The sequence below is a fragment of the Ambystoma mexicanum genome, chromosome 12 (genome assembly GCF_040938575.1).
Source record: "Ambystoma mexicanum isolate Mex_15411 chromosome 12, UKY_AmexF1_1, whole genome shotgun sequence".
Classification (NCBI taxonomy): domain Eukaryota; kingdom Metazoa; phylum Chordata; class Amphibia; order Caudata; family Ambystomatidae; genus Ambystoma; species Ambystoma mexicanum.
Genome location: NC_090936.1, coordinates 171846432 through 171866050, shown reverse-complemented (window position 1 = coordinate 171866050; position 19619 = coordinate 171846432). Strand labels below are relative to the sequence as shown.

The 19619-nt window shown below is 50.9% G+C and overlaps 1 protein-coding gene across 1 annotated transcript in view; it reads left to right on the top strand.

Moving 5' to 3' along the window:
- Positions 1 to 19619, top strand: part of ZFC3H1 (zinc finger C3H1-type containing) — a 1590362-nt gene that overhangs the window by 571425 nt on the left and 999318 nt on the right. The gene's annotated exons all lie outside the window — the stretch shown is intronic.

Below are 19619 nucleotides of genomic sequence, written 5' to 3'. Positions count from 1 at the left end.
CAATGGGTGGGTTTTGTCCATCGCTCGGGTGGGCTTTAGCTTGTCGTTCCCCCCCACCCCACCCATCAATCCTCCCTTCCAACGGATCGGGACATCTTCCCTCAGAGCCGAGGTTCAGAAGCCTCTAGACCTCAGGGCGGTGGAATCTGTTCCCCCTCGGGGAGCAAGAGGAGGGCTTCTACGCTCGACTGTTCACGGTGCTCAAACCCAACCAGGCTGGCCTGCGCACCATCCTCGACCTTTCCTAGTTCAATCTTTCTCTCCTTTAAGAGAAATTCAAGTTCACACCCTGCCAATAAAAGTCCTATCTTCGGAAGGCCGACTGGCTCAGTGTTGTGGACCACCAGCACGCGTACATGCACATCCTGATATGGTCTCAGCGCTGCGTGTCTTTACGAAGATGTCGGTCATCGCAGCTTACCTTCAGCTACAGGACGTTCATGTATATCCGTATTTGGAAGATTGGCTCCTACATAGCCCTTGTCCACAGACTGCATTGAGCAATCTCCAGTCTCTCCTTCAGCTCTTGTTCTACCTCAGGCTTTCGGTGAACTGGAGGAAATCTTCCATGACAGTCTCTCAAGACCAGATCTTCTGGGTTTTCGGTCGAACACTATCGACTCAATGGTGTATTGGACACCGGAAAGGATTCTATTTGCCATGTTTCAGCTCTTCATCCAGTCAGAGCACATGACGGCTTGGTGGTTCTAGAGACGTCTGGGCTTCATGGCTTTGTATGTACTTGCTCTTCTGTGTCTCAAAATGAGGTGTACCCAGCTGGCTCTTCAGGGCTCTTGGTCTCAGGCTTCGGACTCTGATTCCAAGATGATCCCAGTCCCTCCTGCATAATGGCAGACCTTCTATGGTGGTCCTCGACCAGCAATCTCACGGTGGGGGCCTCTTTTCAGGAGCCCTGTCCATAAATGACTACCACAGACTCCTTCCTCCTAGTGTCGGGTGCAACTCTGGATCAGCTCCAGGTTTTTCAATCTATGGACACCACTGGATCTGCAGTCTCATCATTTATTTGGAACTCCTGGCTGTTTTTCTGGCGCTGAAAGCGTTCCAACCATCCATCACGATCCGGGTGGTCCGCGTCCACACGGACAACTCAGTATCCATGTTTTACATCAACAAGCAGGGTGGTACCAAGTAACCACCCCTTGTGGACCTTGCCGTTCAGATGTGGAAATGGGCCATCCAGCACAGCATTTGGCTGCTTGCGGCGCACATTCCGGGGCAACTCAATGTGACGGCAGACTCACTCAGCTGGCAGACAGCAGCCAGCTACGAGTGGGAACTGAACTTGGAAGTCCTCCAACATCTTTTGCCAATGGGGCACTCCAGGAGTGGACCTTTTTGCGACTGCCACAAACAGGAAACTTCCTCTTTATGCATCCAGGAACAGTCTCGGGCCTCTTCTCTAGGGGATGCTCTCGAGATCCTGTGTCAAAACATGAAGGCATATGCCTTACCGCCTCTTTCTCTTTCACCGGTCACACTGCAAGCTCAGGAAAGCTTTGAATTGCACTCTCCTGTTCATAGATCCTTGGTGGCCAGCCAGATTCTGGTTTTCAGAACTTCAGCATCTGTCGATTTGTCCTCCGACCGGACTGCTGCAGATTACCAACCTGCTTCACCAGTGCAATCTGCAGATGTGACACCCCTCCCCCAATCATTCAGCTTGGCGGCATGGTGCCGGAGTACAAATCCCTAGCGCAGTTTAACCTGTCTGAAGACAATATGTGCATTATCCAAGCAGCTCCAGTTTTGTCACTGGTGTTTGGCTAAAGAATTGGACCTCAGACATACTACGATTGACAGTTCTTTAGTTCATTTCTCATCTGGCTGCTTTGGGCATCCATGTCTATCCTGTAGGACGTACTTGTCGGCTATTGCTGCCTACCGATCCACTGATGCCTGTTCTTTTTCTTTGACGAATCCAGTCATTAAAAGGCATTTCACAGATTTATTACATCTTTTTCCACCTGTATGTAATCCTCACCCAAAGTGGGATTTAAATGTGGTTTTGACTGCCTTATTCCATAAACCATTTGAGCCTATGGCCACGACGGATCTGAAGCACCTTTCTTGGAAGGTTGCCTTTTTTGATTGCAGTGACTTCGGCAAGGCGTGTAAGTGAGATTCAAGCCTTGTCCGTGGTACATCCATCTGTTCCTTATCTTTCATAAGGATAAGGTTGTGCTCTGCACTCATCCTTATTTCCTTCCTAAAGTGGTGACTGATTTTCATTTGAATCGGTCTATATCATTACCTTTTATTTCCCGAACCCAGCCTCAGACGCATAGAGTATTTCACAATCTAGATTTCAGACGAGCTCTGAAGTTTAATCTGGACAGAACTGAACTCGGAGGCTTCTCCCAACTGTTATTTTCAGAGACCCGACAGGGAAACCCGCTTCAAAAGCTTCTATCTCCTGATGGATTGCCTCCTGAATCTCAGAGGCCTATACCACTCAGGGCCTTCAACCTCCGAAGGGCATTCATGCCCATCTTGTACGTGGCAAAGCGGCTGTTGCCTTAGAAAAGTATGTTCCCTGGGAGACCATTGCCAAAGTGGTTGTATACGAATTGTTAGTTTCACAATTGTTCGAATTACAATTGACCTTTTCACAGTTGACCCAATTGTGAAGGTCAATTGTAAAATATATACGGGGGGAAACCCCCCACACGCCCCCACCCAACGGTCAATTGTGAAAAGGTCAATTGTGACCCTTTAAAATCGGTCAATTGTTCATTCGAACAATTGTAAACAAATAGTTGGGTATATACCGCCAAAGCGGCTACGTGGGCCTCCCCATCAGCTTTTTGCAAGCGTTACTGCTTGGACCTGAGCTCCAGGGCTGATGCTCAATTCGGTCAGGTTGTCCTTAAAACCCTTTTTCAGTAATGAGTTTCCATCCACCTGTATTCCTGTGAGGAGTGCTTTGGAATCTCCCACAAGTATGGAGGGAAGGGACATAGGAGTATAATAAAGTTACTCACCGTAGTGACTTCCTTACTCCTAGTCCCCTTTCTTCCATACACCCGCCCGCCATCTCCTCTAATAAGTATCCTTTATTATTGCTTAAATGGTCACAGACCTGGCGATAGAAAAGGACTGAAGGGCAATGCGTGGGGCGGAGCTCAGGAGGGAGGGGTTACTGCAGCGTGAGGTACCCCACGTAAAAATAGGACAACATTTTCAATTTTTGATGCTTTTTGGAAAAAAGTGCTCCGGTCCTGTCCCGAAGGACGGAATGCCCCACAAGTATGGAGGAAAGCGGACTATGGACTAGGAGTATGGTAGTCACTAGGGTGCGTAACTTAATTAAAATAAAGCATTATTTTTACAATAGATCAGTGTACAAGTGCTTCTTTGGACCATATGTATGCTACAAGTTCTTTGTAATTTCCTACAGCCCCTCTCGCTCCTACGATGAGCCTGGCTGCTGCGTCATAGCTACCACTACCTGGAATAGCACAGCCTTATACGAAGTTAGAGTTTGTCTTGCCCAAGGGATAGTCTTATGAATTCTATGCAATTGTCCTTCCATGTATTACTCATCTTATGATACCTTTGTTTCCAGCTGCTTTGGAAAAAATGTACTGCTGTGCAGGGGGCGCTGTGCGTCAACACTGTCGACCCAATGTCCCTTGAGGTCTTCCATCTCGATTCATGTCATCGTGTGTATATATACCATGCGCAGCACCCTTTGTCTTCAGTACCATTTTTCCATGAATGGGATAGCTTTGAGAATTATGCTGTGCTTCAGTTTTTGTCAGAAAACCTTTTTGATAAGGCCTTGTCTTTGACAACTGTTACTCCTAAGACAGGCTTTAAAAAGTGCTTAAAGGGAGACCACCAGGGGGGCGCTGATGGGATGGCTCCTTGAGCCGTTGTCTCCCTCTCCAGGCAGCGAGAAATGGCGCAGCGTCCTGCAGTTGTCAAAACCCATGGCAGCCCAAACACATAAGCTGGACCCTGATCCTCTAAAGCAGACTGCAATCGAACGGTGGGAGAAACTGTGCCCATATGCATTGTAAACAACCAGATTCGGAGTGCCGCAGGGATCCCGAAAAGGGAAACAAACATGGCAGACGTGGCTTAAATGTAGCAGAGACCCCTGACCGTCTGAGGCCTGGCAGGAGAAGAGGACCTCCTACTGAGACAGCGGATGAATAGCCCCCGGCCAGCCAGCATTGGGGGAGAGGGCAGCGCTGATCCCAAGAGCACGCACACGCAGTGATCCAGCTTGCTGGTAGACGGCAAGGGAGAAAATGAGTGACGGATCCGGCAGCCGGAAAGCAAAGCGCACACTAGCTCGAGTCCGGCACCCGGTGTCAACCTATGCAATCCCTCCACCTTCATGGGCAGCACGGGAAGTGCAAACAAAAGAACATTTTAAAGGAAATGCTAGAGGACACGCACTTCTATATCAAGCCGGTAGAAAAGGCTCATAATCACGTAGCTACGCACCAGCCCATGCACGGCTCCAAATGTGTGCGCATATAAGCCCGCTCATTTCTTGAGCATTGCTGAGAGCTGAGGCAAAGAGACCGTGGGAGGCAAAGGCATAGTTCTCCAGCATGGGGTCTGGCATGGATTCACATGCTCATGAATATTCCCCGTCAGGCTGGGAATCCTTGGTAAAGAAAAAATCAGTTTCACTTCTGAACTGTCTTTCTACCAATAACCAATCACTGGTCTCTGGGTCATACTGTCCTTAGCCAATGACTGCCCTCTACCTAAGCCCCTCCTCTGGCAGCCATCTTCATATTTTTACAGCTCGTTCAAGTGTTGGGAGTCCTCGTGTTGTAGCCCTCAAGCTTTTAATACGTTTTGCATTTTTTCGAAGAGTTTACTCTTATATTTTCGGTCAATTGAGCATCAAGCTCCACCGATTCGACTTCGGATCAAAGGGGACCCGTTTTTGGAATTTTCAACACCCCTGAATGGCATCGTTTTGTCGAGTTTCAACTTCTCTGAGGATTCCAGAAGATCTTTGAGGCCTACCCCTCATGGACATGGCCCAGGACAAGGGAAGCATGTCGCCTGTTGGATCCAAGCTGTTCAGGAGCTGCCCTTGATGCGGACTACTGAATATCTTTGAGGATGAGCACTCTCGGTGCCTCTACTGCCTTCACGATGACAAATTGCACGTGGAGAAGGACTGTGCGTTTTGGAAGAACATGTCCGAACGGACAATGAAGGATCGTCCTACTCGGCTCACCAACTGGCTGGAAGGGAAGAGAAGAGCCCAGCAGCAGGTGAGAAGAGGAAGAAGTCCGAGCGGTCTTCTAAGACCTTTGAGGATGCTCCGGCGATGGGGGTCCAACAAAAGGCTAAGCACTGCGAGTCCACGGGCACTGGGAGCACGGATCGGTATGGCTCCTCGGCTTCCAGGCAGGGCGCATTATCACCAACGCCATCCACCATGAGCCAACGCTCTGGCTCGGAGAAGAGGAAGTCGGAGAACCCGGGTAAGCTTCGGGAGAAGCCCCGGTCGATCCCGAAGGAGACAGCCGAGGGGGAGCGAGTCGGTGCACTCCCCCCAAGGTGAAGGCCTCCGGCGCGCCCAAGGTCGTGAAGGCCCTGATTCATCCGTCTAAGGCCTCGATTGGAGGAGTCGTGGCAGCTCTGGCGAAACCTACGGAGGCTTCCCCAGTGGAAACGGCTCTAGGGGCTAGAGTTTCCCTGCAACCCTGGAGGGAATCTTCTTTTCTGCCTATCGAAGATCCCCGTGAAACCCCAGCAGGAGAAGAGGGAGGGGGGGGGGCGCACGGTAGACATAACTGACACGGATATCACCTCTGAGTATGAGTTGGCTAGCGTCCAAAGGATCCTGGACAGGAAGTCCGAAGAATCCAGGGCCAACGGGAAGGATCCAGACACGGCTGACTAAGAGAGCAACGGGGGACCCGATGAGGATAAGGCCGCAGAGGGCCCCACACCCTAGCCTTTGGCCCTATTGCAGCCAGTACCCGTACCAGGGGACAATTCAGGAGCTATTTTGATGGCTATACAGGCCCTGTGTACGGAGATAAGGACAAGAATGCCTTTACCCCCACTGCTGACCCAGCGGAGCCTTGACCGTCGGAGAGCCCACCTAACAAGCTGAGTAGAGTCCATCCTCCTCCCCCCTTCCAGTCTTCACCCCATCCCCTCCTCCGTGCGATGTGACGGAGACAGCAACGACGACGATGTTGAGAGGATGAACCTTGAACCTCCCATCACCACCAACCCCCCCCCCCCCCCCGACGAAATTGGCTCCTTCCACGCCATGATAGCCAGGGCATCCAAGCTCTTCCAGCTCTGCCCCGAAGAACAGAAGGAGGGCACTCCCGCTAGAAGAGACCGGTACGATAAGAAGTACCGGGTCCCGGACTCTGCCCCTACGCGCCTCAGGGCACAGCCGTCCCCAGATTCGGTGGTCTCTACGGTGGCCAAGAAGAAATCGGCGGGAGCGACAGCCTGAACTTCTACATCGCCCCCACCCACCCCCAGACGGCGAAGGGGGCGGGGAAAGCGGGACGCCATGGGACGGGTCATCTCATCGGCGGCGACGACAACTATTAAAGCGGCCAACGCCCTTGTGATCGTGGCACGCTATGACAGGGAGCTGTGGTTCAAGATCGCTCCCCTGCTGGACTTCCTCCTGGACGACAAGAGGGCTAAGGCCCTGGAAATCCTACAGGAAGGCGAGGTGGTCTCGGACGCCGCCATTATGGTTGCCACGGACATCGCAGACACCGGCTTTCGTCAGATGGGCAACAGCGTTTGCCTTCGCCGGCGCGGTTGGCTCAAGGCCACCGACTTCTGCCAGGACGTGCAGATCAGGGTTCTGGAATTGCCTTTCGATGGGGACAACCTGTTCGGCAAGACAGTGGACGAGTCACTGCAGGCCATCAAGGCGGACACTGAGATGGCTCGGGCCGTGGGTGTTCTACGACGATGGCTGTCCTTTCGGATCTCTGGAGGCAAGCAAGGTCCCTCCAAAGAATTCGGCGGCGGTTCCTCGTACCGCCAAGCGGCCCGCTCCTCGTCGCAGGAAGCCTACAGAGGACGCGGCAAGACAGGAGGATCACGTTGTCACCAAGGAGCCCAAGCTGGCAAGGCCGCGACGAAGCAGGACTGAACCGGCAGTGGCGTTGGGCCCCCACCCGAGCACCCAGGTGGGAGGCCGGCTGGCTAAATTCGCCGGTGTGTGGGAGTCAATCTCCACCAACCGTTGGGTGCTAGATGCCCTGCCCCGCGGGCACACTCTAGAATTTCAGAGAAGGTGTCCCCGTATACCACCCGTGGCCAGGAAGGAAAACCACGTCCCACAACTACTCCTGGAGGTACGAGCGATGCTAAGAAAAGGGGCCATAGAACTTGTCCCAAAAAGGCTCTGGGGCTCTGGAGTATACTCGCGGTACTTCCTCGTCCGGAAGACCGGCGGTTGCCGACCCATCCTGGACCGTCGTCTAAACAAGTACATCAAGTTTCAGAAATTCCGGATGGTCACCCTCCAGCACGTGCTGGAACAGCTGGAGGAAGGCGATTTCCTATCGTCGGTGGACTTGGAGGATGCCTACTTCCACATCCCCATTCTAAAGGGACATCGCAAATTCCTATGATTCGTGGTCCAGGGGTGGCACTATCAGTTCAAGGCCCTTCCCTTCGGATTGAAGTCGGCGCCCAGGGTTTTCACCAAGTGCCTGGCACCAGTGGTTGCATGGCTGCGCCTGCAGGGATCCACGTCTTCCCCTACCTGGACGACTGGCTCATACGAGCAAAGTCAAGAGATCACACAGCGAAGACCGTCCAACTGCTCACAGATCTGGGATTCTCAATCAACTTCGCGAAATCCCACTTGGTACCATCGCAAGTTGCCCTGTTCCTGGGAGCCAGACTCGACACAGTGGCGCAATTGGATTCACCGTCGGAGGAAAGGACGAAGGCCATCCTGGGCAAAGTACAACGGCTGTTGACCATGGACGTGGCCAGGGTGAGGTCCATCAAGTCCCTACTCGGCATGATGTCCTTGTGCATCTACCTCGTGCGCCTATGCAGGCTGCGGATGCAACCACTGCAGGAGTTCCTCGACATCCGTTAGATGCAAGCGGCGGGCAGTTTTCGAAGACAGGATCTCACCCAACGAGACTTTCTGCCAAGCGATCCGGTGGTGCGGCACCCACGCGCATCTAGCGGCGGGTATGGACTTCCAGACCCCGGCACATCAGGAAACTGTGAGGGATGGGGAACGCACACCGGAGAGCTCCACGCAAGAGGCCTTTGGCTCCCGGAGGAGAGATCACTACACATCAATGTCCTGGAGCTCCGAACTGTGTTCTGGGCTCTCTGGTCATTCCTTCCGTCTCTGAAGGGCAAGGTGGTTAAGGGTCTTCACCGACAACACCACCATGCTGTTCTACAACCGGAAGCAAGGGGGCACCAGATCCCTAGCCCTATCCAAGGAAGCGCAGTATCTGTGGCACTGGACCGTCGCCCAAGGGATGTTTCTGGTACTCTTCCATCTGTCAAGAATAAAGAACACCATCGCCGACTCACTCAGCAGGGAGCTGCGCTCATGCCACGAGTGGGAGCTGTGGCAGGATCAAGTGGATCTCCTATTCCGACAATGGGGCAATCCCCAGATTGACCTATTTGCGACGAACGCCAAGTGCCAGAGGTTCGCCAGCAGGTTTCCCCAGCCGGGGAGCATGGGGGGAGGGCGGGGGGAATTCCTTCTCATGCCCCTGGGACGGCCTGTTCCTGTATGCGTTCCCACTGTTGCCGTTGCAACTCATCGGTCAACTCAGACGGTCCCAGTGCAGGATGGTCCTCCTCGCACCGGCGTGGCCGAGGCAGATTTGGCTCCCGGACCTTCTGGACATGTCAGTGCCCCCCCAGTCAAACTGCCGATGGACGCAGAACTTCTCGCCAGAGGAGGCGCCATCCTCCACCACGACCCGGGATCGCTGAACCTGCAGGCCTGGCTCCTGCAGCACTAGAGTTCGGAGGGTACGATATGCCGGCAGACTGCAAAGAGGTGCTTGCAAAGGCAAGGGCGTCCTCGACTCTAATATGCTATGGACAAATGGAAGAGGTTCTCTGTCTGGTGCCGTGCACAGAAGATTAACCCTCGGCAGATTACGGCCCCTCAAGTGCTGCCGTACTTGCTATCGCTGGCCAAGGCGGGGCTGGCACATGCCTCCATAAAGATCCATCTGATGGCTATCTCCCGCTACACCAAAACTCTGGCCGGTCATCTCTATGGTCTCATCGCCTGGTGAAGTTCATGAAAGGTCTGTTCCGATCAGTCACGCCGGTGAAGGCCCCGGCGTGGGAACTCAACATGGTGCTGACCAGGCTTACGGGTCCGCCATTCGAGCCGCTGCATTCGGCACCATTGAAGTTCCTGTCGTGGAAGACAGCGGTTCTTGTGGCCATCACCTCCACACGATTAGTGGGAGAGATCCAGGCCCTCTCATGTAAACCTCCATACCTGACATTCCAGGAGACGAGGGTGGTGCTGAGGACGCACCCCTCCTTCATGCCCAAGGTGCCGTCGGACTTCCATCTCAATGAGCGCTTGGTGTTACCGGTTTTCTTCCCGTCGCCTTTGTCGCTGGCTGAGAGGCCTTTGCACTCGCTGGATATGGCTAGAGCGCTGAAGTTCTATGTTGACCGCACAAAGAGTTTTCGGAAGACATCACAGCTGTTTGTTAACTTTGGATTTCGAGATGGCTCTCTGGCTGCATCATGCACTGTCACTGATTGGCAAACTGACTGTTGCCCGGCTGTCTGAGAGCCCATTCAACCAGATCGATTGCTGCTACCACGGCGTTCCTGTCTGTTGTGCCCCTGCTGGACATCTGCAGGGCTGCTACTTGGAGGTCGACGCTGTTAGACAGAATCCTGTGCAGTGCCCTTAGGGACCACTACACACAATTAAGACTGCAAGTGGTAATACAAGTTCACCTTTGGTACAAGCCTGTACTACACTGTTAAAGTGGTAGTGGAGCAGCCAGACTTATCTCAAGAGTAAATGAGCAGTAGCAGAGATTACACAAAGGACCACATTTACTGCGACTCAAGGAAACACTGACTCAAGGTTTCAGGTAAAAAATAGAAGTACATTTATTTTTAAACCATCTGTTATAAAACACTTCTTCTATAAATTCAAAACCACACGTAAAATACACTACACACAACCAATTCCACTTGTGCAGTAAATTCAGGGCAAGTACATTAGGATTTGATAGTCCGGTGTTTGCTGCACAAAGAAAGACCCCAGAAGGATGTTAAAAAAAGAAATGGCGATTAAACCCAACCGGAGCCGAAATAAAAAGTAATTGGGTTAGCAGGTTTAAAGTTTGAGGCTACTAAAATACCCTAAAACAATTCCACGTTATGTAATATAATCGCGGTAGGAAAATTAAGGTAGATACCACTGCCACCAGCCAAGTCTTAATGTTAAGGGAGCGAAACAATGCTCCAAGAGGTACAGATAAAAAGGGCCAAGAATGAAACCTTTCCAATACTCCATATAAGATGGGGTGTACTGGATCTGTGGTGAAATGACTATGTAAAGTTAATGGCAACTTTACCCTTTTCTGGGGGACAGTAGTCAGCCCCAGTAATGGAGTTGGTGGGAAGTCTAAAAGACAACCCGGTGTCACTGCATTGAAGGTGCTGTGTAATACACAAGAGTGGGGCTACTGAAGTGGTGTACTCCAAAGTCCACAATCACAAAAACAGATGAAATGCACATGGCAAAACACAGGTAGGAGTGGGGGAAAAGCTCACACTCTTACCAAGTGGAAGAAATAAACTCCAGAAATCCATCAAAGCTGCTGGGGGACTCACTAGTTATGGGAAATTAGCCATAGAATGAGAATTCTCCCTGACGGATGCACGCCTTCACGAGATTCTATTGCGTCAACCGGGATTCCAGGGAGGAGTCCGGAGTCGGCCAGGCAGTGCTGCGCAATGTGTTCGCCTGAAGGTGAGCCTGGTGAGGAGGTAAGAGATGCTTAATGTTGAGTTGTTGAAATGCTTAATGTTGAGCCTTGCCACCTCTCGTGATTGTGCATGTGTGTACTTGTTAGGGAGAATTCTCATTTATGGCTAATATCCCTCACCTAGTGAGTCCCCCAGCAGCTTTGCTGGGTTTCTGGAGTTTATTTTTTTCCACGTGTTAAGAGTGAGAGCTTTTCCCCCACTCTTACCTGGGTTTTGCTATGTGTTTCTACCTGTTTTTGATATTGTGGACTCTGATGTTCACCACTTCAGTAGCCCCCTTCTTTTTGTGTCACACAGCACCTTCAGTGCCGCGGCACAGGGTTGTCTTTGAGACTTCCCTCGACTCCATTTCTGAGGCGACTACTGTCCCCCAGAAAAGGGTAAAGTTACCATTAACTTTACTTAGTCAATCTACCACAGATCCAGTACACCCCATCTTCCATTGAGTACTGGAAAGGGTTAGCTCGTATCCCTTTTTATCTGTACATCCTAGAGCATTGTTTCGCTCTTTTAACATTTAGACTTGGCTGGTGGCAGTGGCAGTGGTATCTACCCTAACTTTAGATAAATGTGGTACTGTTCTTGGCTATTATATTAGCCTCGAACATAAACCCACTTGACCAAATCGTCTTTCTCTTGGCTCCGGTTGGGTTTATTCGCCATTTCTTTTTGTTAAAGCCCTTCTTGTGTTTTACTTTGTGCGGCAAACTAGGTTCGCCTTCTTTGTTCACTGTCTTTTGGCGGGCTTCTGCCCAGATGCCCTCCTCTAGGCGCCTGGGTGTCTAGGTGGGCTGAATGTGAGGGAGGGGTGTAGTCACCCCCTGGTCAGGGTATCCTAGGAAACCCAAACGTCACTTTGTCATGATTGGCCAGGGTAGTTGTCCGGGCTGGCCAACCCACCCCGCTGGGTGATTGACAGCCAGGCTGCGTGAATGGGGGTTTTTCGCATAAAAGGCAGGTCTCTTGGGCTAGAAGTCAGAGAGTCCCCACTGGAACTACAAGGAACCGAAGAGAAGCGGAGAGAACGACGGCTGCTGCTACTACCCCGTCCCGGTGAAGGCCTGCTGCAGTCCTGAGCTATCTGCCAGTCAATGACTCAGAGAAGATCCAGTCTGGAGTCTTCTTCCCTTGAGCTTGGTGGGGATAACCAGCTCATCTTCTACAGCCAGAGGATCCTCTTCCGTGGTCGAAATTGCTGCACACTGCTGTAGTGGTCGGGATAGCCACCTGAAGAGCCTCTCCTGTTTTGAAGGAGCGCACCTTTTATTCCGTGTCGCTGCTGCCGGCCTCATCCCTGTGTGGTGCAGACCCCCTTCAGACGTCCTCCTTCCCAACGAAGCTCCAGGAATCGTGGGTCTGCGGAAAACCAACAGGAACAACTGCCAGGGCACCAGCTGCACCATTGGAACAAGGTACTGTGTTCTGTTGAGGAAGCTGGGTGAATTCCTTTCTTCTTCATTTCCAAGGCTCGCCCTTGTCTTCCCTCCTTATAACTTTTGCTTCTGAACATTGACAATATCGAAATACTTTTGGCTACGTTGAATCGTGAACTGTCGGACCGTGTGATCTTCGGCAACTGGCCCCAGTGTCTTTTGACCCTGGCTACGGCCCTTTGACTTTTAAACTCCTGTCTCCGAGTGTTGCTTGATTCTGCCTGCCTAACCAAAATATTGCCTGTGACTTTTGCCTCCAACTCCATCGGGGTATCTCGGGTGCTAAGTGTGTTTTTGCCCCGGTAGCATTTCATGTTACGGATACGCGTTTGTTTAGTAGAACGAACTGTCAAAAAGTGATCGCAATTGTATTTGCAGTAACATGTTTTTGTGCCTAACACCGGTTCATTCCAACACGGGGTACTTACCTTGAGACTTGCTGTACAAAGTGAATTGGTTAGTTGTATATTTAACGTGTGGATTTTATTGAAGTTTAATCGAAGTGTTGTGTTTATAACGAATGGTTTAAAAATAAATGTACTTATATTTTTCTACCTGAAACCTTGAGTCAGTATTTGCTTGAGTCACAGTAATTGTGGTCCCTTTGTGTAATCTCTGCTACTGCTCATATACTCTTGAGATAAGCCTGGCTGCTCCGCCACTGCTATCACTCTGACATAGTACAGGCTTGTACCAAAGGTAAAACTTGTATCACCACCTGTAGTCTTAATTGTGTGTAGTGGTCCCTAAGGGCACTGCACAGAATTCTGACTAACAGTACTGCAATCTATTATTTTATTCATGACCATGTGAATCCATGCCAGACCCCATGCTGGAGAAGGAACAAGTTACTTACCTGTAACTGTTGTTCTCCAGCATGGGTCTGGCATGGATTCACATGTAAACCCTCCCGCCTACCCCTCTGCAGCTCTTCTCTTGGTCCTGTTGCCACTTTACGTGCTACCAAATCTGAAGGTGCCTGCCAGAGGAGGGGCTTATGTAAAGGGCAGTCATTGGCTGGGGGCAGTAACAAATGTGTTCCGCCACCTCAACAAATGCATAAAATCCCAGAAATTCCAGATGGTCACCCTTCAGCATGTGCTGGGACAGCTGGATGAAGGGGACTTCCTGTCGTCACTGGACCTGGACGATGCATACTTCCACATCCCCATATGCAAGGGACATCAAACATTTCTGCGCTTTGTGGTCCAAGGGCGGCACTATCAGTTCAAGGCACTGCCCTTCAGTTTGAAGTCGACGCCAAGGGTCTTCACCAAGTGCATGGCGGCACGGCTGCGCCTGCAGGGGATCCATGTCTACCCCTATCTGGACGATTGGCTCATCCGAGCGAAGTCAAGGGAACTCACCGTCGACCACACAGCGAGGACCGTCCGCCTGCTCACGAAACTGGGGTTCTCGATAAACTATGCAAAGTCCTGCTTGGTGCAATCCCAGGACACCCTGTTCCTGGGAGCCAGGCTCAACATGGTGGCGCAGTTGGCTTCACCGTCGGAGGAGAGGATAAAGGCCATCCTTGGCAAGGTACAACGGTTGTTGACCATGGAAGTTGCCAGGGTGAGGTCTGCCGAGTCCCTGCTCGTCATGTCATCATGCAAATACCTTGTACGGCTGTGCAGGTTGCGGATGCGGCCGCTGCAGGAGTTCCTCGATGCCCGTTGGATACAAGTGGCGGGAAGCTTTGAGGACAAGATCTCGCTCAACAAGACTTTCTGACAAGCGATCCGGTGGTGGGGCACTCGCACGCATCTCGCGGCGGCATTGGACTTCCAGACCCCAGCGCATCAGGAAACTAACAGACGCCTCCCTGGACAGATGGCGCGCATACATCAGAGATCTCCACGCAAAGAGGCCTTTGGCTCCCGGAGGAGAGGGAGCTGCACATCAACGTCCTGGAGCTCCTGGCCATATTCTGGGCTCTCAGGACCTTCAAGGGCACTTGCTCAAGGGCAAGGTGGTACAGGTCTTCACCGACAACACCACCATGATGTTCTACATCCGAAAGCAGGGGGGGCACCAGATCCCTGGTGTTAGGCAGAATTATATGCAGTACCCTTTGGGAACACCACACACAATTAAGACTACAAGTGACAGTACAATTTCACCTTTGGTACAAGCCCGTACTACAGTTATAGTGGTAGCGGAGCAGCCAGACTTCTCAAGAGTAATTGAGCAGTACAAATAGTTACACAGAGGACAGCAATTACTATGGTTCAGGCAAACACTGACTCAAGGTTTCTAAGTAAAAGAATATAGATTTATTTACTCAACAGTTGTATAACATTTCACTATACTAAGCAAGTCAAAAATCACAATCATAAATACACCACTTCCCTTAAATTCTAGACAAGTTAAGCTCACAAAACAAAGTGGGAGCAAAATGACACTCCAGCAATTTAGAAGGGAGGGAAAGACAGTTATCAGCAATTAGGCAAAACCAACAGGTAAGTATTCTGAGCAGTTGAACAAGAGAGGCTACATTGAGATCAGCTAGAAAAGGCTTAGGGCCAAAGTCAATAGGTCAAAAGTCTTTTGCTCAAGATCACACAGCACAGGGTAGTTTCCAGTAAAGTTTATGGCACAGATTCCGGACGAGGTTGGTTGGTAAAAAATGTTAGTTCAAAGAGAAGAGAAGGACAAGCCCTCGGATTGGAGAAAGATTTCAAACACTTTCACCACGGCTTACCGAAACGGACAATCGGATTTGCACAGTACCTTAAATCAGAGAGGGGGCTGTAGCTGAGGCAGACGTTCCTGGTTCTTCCTGCAGGCTCACGGTTCCTGACGCGACTGTTGGACTGATCAGAAGTAGGAAGACTGGAGGGTCCTGCACTACCCAGGGAAGAAACCAGCAGCAGCGCCAACCAACGAATAAAAGGTGCGCGCCTTAAAACCCAAGCAAGGTCTGACATTACTGGCTATCCGGCCCACTTTAGCTGTTTACAGCAAATTCGACCAGAGGGGTCCTGGCTTGTAGTTTGGGCGAACTGGTTGGTCCCACCAGCTCAAGGGGAGAAGTTTCCTGGAGGATCTTCTGTCATCAGATTTGGTGATTCGGACCTGTAGCAGGTCTTCACTGGGCAGTTCAGTCGTTGTAGGGGTCCTCTTCTTCCAGTTTCTCGTTGGTTCTTTTTTGTTCCAGTGGGGACTCTCCTCTTCCAGTCCCAGAGATCTGCTTTTTATGCAGTTTTCCTCCATTCATACAGCCTGGCTGTCAATCACAGAGCAGGGTGGCTGACCTGGCAAGGCCAGTCCCCTTAGCCAATCAGACAAGAGTGTAACTTGGGTTACCAACGGAACCCATGGCAGGGGTCCGAAGTCCCTCCCTTACATCCTGCCTACCTAGACTATCAGGCGCCTTAAGAGGAGGGCTTCTGTGCAGAAGCCCGCGAAAAGACAGCGAACAAAGGCGTCATCCCCGGTTTGGCGCGCAGAGAAAAACACGAGAAAGACTTACAAAAAGAAATGGCGACTAAACCCAGCCGGGAACAACATGAAATATATTTGGTCAAGCGCGTTTATGTTTGAGGCTAATATAATGGCCTAAAACATTACCACGTTATGTAAGATAATCGCAATAGGAAAGTTAGGGTAGATACCACTGCCACCAGCCAAGTCTTAATGTTAAGGGAGCGAAACAATGCCCCAAGAGGTACAGACAAAAGGGATAAGAGTTAACTCTTTCCAATACTCCTTGTAAGATGGGGTGTACTGGGTCTGTGGTTTAAAGTGACTATATAAAGTTAATGGCAACTTACCCTGTTTCTGGGGGACAGTCAGCCCCAGAAAAATTGAGTCAGTAGGAAGTGTCAAAGACAACCCTGTGTCACTGCACTGAAGGTGCTATGTAACACGCAAAAAGTGGTGCACATGGAGTAGGTGAGGCTCCAGTGCCCAAGATCACAGTGTAGAAATACACATAGCAAAACACATGTAAGGGTGGTAGAAAAGGCTCACACTCTTACCAGATGAAAAATAAAATCCTAGAAATCCAGCAAACCTGCTGGGGGACTCTATAGGTAAGGGAAATCAACCATTTATGCGAATTCTCCCTAACACCTGGCTCTCTCCAAGGAAGCACAAGATCTGTCGCACTGGGCCATCGCCCAAGGGATGTTCCTGGTACCCTTTCACCTGGCAGGAGTGAAGAACACCATCGTCAACTCACTCAGCAGGGAGCTGCGCTCTTGCCACGAGTGGGAGCTTCGGCAGGATCAGGTAGGTTTGCTATTCCGACGGTGGGGCAATCCCCGATCTGTGTGACAGCGGTGAACACCAAGTGTCGGAAGTTCGCCAGCAGGTTTCCCCAGCCGGGGAGCATGGGGGATGCATTCTCCTTCCCCCTGGGACGGCCTGTTCCTCTATACATTCCCACTGTTGCTGTTGCTTCTGCGACTCATCAGTCAACTCAGACGGTCCAGGTGCAGGATGATCCTCGTCGCACCGGCCTGGCTGAGACAGATATGGTTCCCGGACCTTCTGGAAATGTCAGTGTCCCCTCCAGTCAGACTGTCGACGGACGCGGATCTTGTTGCATGGGAAGGAGGCGCGATCCTGCATCATGACCCAAGATTGCTGAACCTGCAGTCCTGGCTCCTGCAGCACTAGAGTTTGGAGGCTACGATATCCCGGCAGACTGCAAGGAGGTACTTGACAAGGCCAAGGCTTCCTCGACTCTCAAGTGCTATGGACATAAATGGAAGAGGTTCTCTGTCTGGTGCCGTGCAAAGAAGATCAACCCTCTATGGATTACGGCCCCTCAAGTGCTGCCGCTGGCCAAGGCGGGGCTGGCGCATGCCTCTATCAAAATTCATCTGGCGGCTATCTCCTGCTACACCAGAACTCTGTGGCGGTCATTGCTGTGGTCCCACCTCCTGGTGAAGGAGTTCATGAAAGGACTGTTCTGCTCGTTCCCGCCAGTGAAGGGTCCGGCCTTGGCCCGGCGTGGGAGCTCAACTTGGTGCTGACCAGGCTCATGGGTCCGCCATTCAAGCCTTTGCATTCGGCTCAGCTGACACTTCTTTCGTGGAAGACAGCCTTTCTTGTGGCCATCACCTCCGCACGACGAGTGGGAGAGATCCAGGCCCTCTCCTGTAAGCCCCCGTACCTGACATTCCACGAGATGAGGGTAGTGCTGAGGATGCACCCCTCCTTCAAGCCAAAGGTGCCGTCGGACTGCCATCTCAACGAGCCCTTGGTGTTGCCCGTTTTCTTCCCGTCGCCGGCTGAGAGGACTTTGCACTCGCTGGATGTGGCTAGAGCGCTTAAGTTCTACGTGGACTGCATGAAGTTTTCGGAAGACATCACAGCCGTTTGTGAAATTTGGCCCTGTGAACCAAGGGATGGCCCTCTTTAAGGCTTCCATTTCCAGATGGCTCTCTGGCTGCATCATGCACTGTCACCGGTTGGCAAACCGACCGTTGCCTGGCCGTCCGAGAGCCCATTCGACCAGAGCGATTGCTGCTACTACGGTGTTCCTGTCTGGTGTGACCCCGCTGGACATCTGCAAGGCTGCTACGTCGAGGTCAACGCACACCTTCATGAGATTCTACTGCGTCAACCGGGATTCCAGGGAGGAGTCCAGAGTCGGCCAAGCAGTGCTGCGCAACCTGTTCGCTTGAAGGTGAGCCTGGCGAGGAGGAGATGCTTAACGTGAGTTGTTGAATTGCTTAATGTTGAGTCTTGCCACCTCCCATGGTTGTGCATGTGTGTACTGCTATGTATTCTTCTATTCATGAGCATGTGAATCCATGCCAGACCCATGCTGGAGAACAGTTACAGGTAAGTAACTTGTTCCTTACTCACCATAGTGACTAACTTACTCTTAGTCCATAGTCCCCTTTCCTCCATACGTCCCACCATCCTCTTCGCTAATAAAACTGGTGTCACTTAGGCAATTCTAATATTGTCGACGCCTCAATGGTGACTGAGTAGTAGTGCCGGTGGGCGGAGTCGGAAGAGCCCATGCTCCCAGGTCCGCACCCCCGAGCGCCTTTAGATTTTAAAAGGAAGAACTTATTTTCTAGTGAAAAAGGTTCTGTCTCCCGTCCCGCGCGAGGGACGCCCACGCTGTTTGGAGGAAAGGGGACGAAGAGTAAGTTAGTCAGTACGCGGAGTAACTTGTAATTTACATGAGTAGGTAGGATAAGGGGATACTAAGTAACCCACCCATCACTCCACATAAGATGGTGTGTGCTGGACCTGCTAAGAAAAACGATAACTAAAGTCAATTTCAATTGACTATTCGTGGTAACAGTAGTTCACACAAGAAAAGCTATTTAAACCTTACGATAAATGTAAAAGGATTTCTCTGACACTGCACTGAAGGTGCTGTGTGGCACCATACAAAAAGTAGATGCCTATGGAGTTTGTCGAACTCCAAAAACAAAGGAAACCTAATCCAAATCAGGTCAAAACACATGAGAGAGTGAGCAAACGGGCTCTCTTAAAATCAAAAAAGTCTCAAGGTTCTACAAAAGATCTGGGGGGGTCTCTAAGTAAGGGAATTAAAACAGAAATGAGAATTCTCCCAAACAGGCCTTTTGTACATCTGTCACCATGCCAGAGAAAAACATTCCTAACAGGACCCCACTGGTTTTCAAAAAGGTGCATTGTGCTGCCAATGTAGTAAAATCCCTTGCACCCTTCGTGAGGCCAAATGTATAGATGCCACCAACCTATTACCTATAACCTTTTAAGGTAATAAAATCACCCAGGGCAAGAATGGATAGCCTGAGAGGCATACCTGATACTGAGAACATTGGAGGTGACCCAGTACCATATGGGTTTACCTCACAATTTCGAAAACAATAGTTCGAATGGAAGTTTACTGTGCATTAGACCTGGTATACAAAATCAAAGACCAGAATACCTAACGTGGGGATTGTGGGAGTTGCTGGGGTGTACCTCCCCGCTCCTGCCTAGTTCGGTATTACCTTCTGCGGGTGTGTCCCCTGCATCTATTACATTGCCAGTGGGGAGAGGGGTGAACAAAAATCTCAAACTCGAATTACAAAATGCAAAAAAGTGGGCTTTATAATTTATAAAGTAAGAAGTAACATAATGGCAAAGAGATCTAGAAACTGAATATGGAGGGGCTTGGAGCTAAAAATTGGAGGGCCCCAAAAAGTGGCTTTAGAATCCCTAAAATAGGAA